A 1,109-nucleotide genomic window follows, 5' to 3' on the forward strand; every position below is an offset into this window, starting at 1 on the left:
AGAACAATCATGCGTGACATGATTTGATGATAGATCTGGAGTTGTAGTGCGAATAAAATTGATATGATGAGCATGTCTTGATTTTGAATGATAATATAAAACGAATCGATGGGAAAAAGAGAAACATTGGGGACATGCATGATTTTGAATCAATGATTGAGACTAATTTGTGATACACATAATTTAAAGGTGATAACTCGCGCTCTCAGCGTGATAGCAAAAGGAAGAGCGTACTCGAGACCTAAGCTGTTGAGGTGGACTTTTCTTTTAAAATAAGGACAACGTCCTAAATCTTTATTGAGGAGAATGAAATCTGTGTTATCATGCCGTGATTTGTTTTGTCGTGCCTATCCCTTATGGCTATGCCACTATTGATTAAATCGAATTCGGATCCTTGTAGAGCCGCAAACTCTAATTGGGTTAGTGTACACCAATGTTAGACTGTGTGCGGGCGTACGGGTTGGCCGGTCTAGTGACCTAGAATGCGGCCGCATTCCTTGTCATGTAGAATGAAGATATGGTAAACGTCGATGAGAAAAATGGTTGCGCGACCGTGATTTTTGAATGAAGGAAATATTTTGGTGCCTCGGGCATTTCTAAAGATAAAACCCTGATGGACACTTGAAAATGACATGATAAATAATATTTTTGATAAACTGTTTTCGGCATATGTCCACTGAGTATTTTATAGTACTCAGCCCTGCATGTGTTTTCCCTATGTGCAGGTTAAGCGGCGACGAGCGGTTGGCGGTGTTGAGTAATATAGATAAAATACTATGGTTGTCTTGAATTCCGAGTGACGTGGTGTCTTCACACATTACTTCACTCTTCTCTTGGATGCTTCCACTAAAACATGATTTTTCTTATCGTCTGATTGATGTTGAAACTATTTGATCTTTGTTTAGAATCTTGAGACATGATACGTTTTGGATCATCTTAAGCCCTTGTCGTTTTGAATATAAATTGTGATAGTAATTCATCATTGGATTTCATTGCTAAGGCATTATTCTTCTCATACCTAATTGTTCATTAAATACTTTGGTCAAACCCTTTTTATGAAACCCTAGTCTATGTTCTTTGTTGCATTTAAGTCCGCCTAGGTCGCGATC

This window comes from Salvia hispanica, chromosome 1 (genome assembly GCF_023119035.1).
Source record: "Salvia hispanica cultivar TCC Black 2014 chromosome 1, UniMelb_Shisp_WGS_1.0, whole genome shotgun sequence".
In the NCBI taxonomy this organism is placed as follows: Eukaryota; Viridiplantae; Streptophyta; class Magnoliopsida; order Lamiales; family Lamiaceae; genus Salvia; species Salvia hispanica.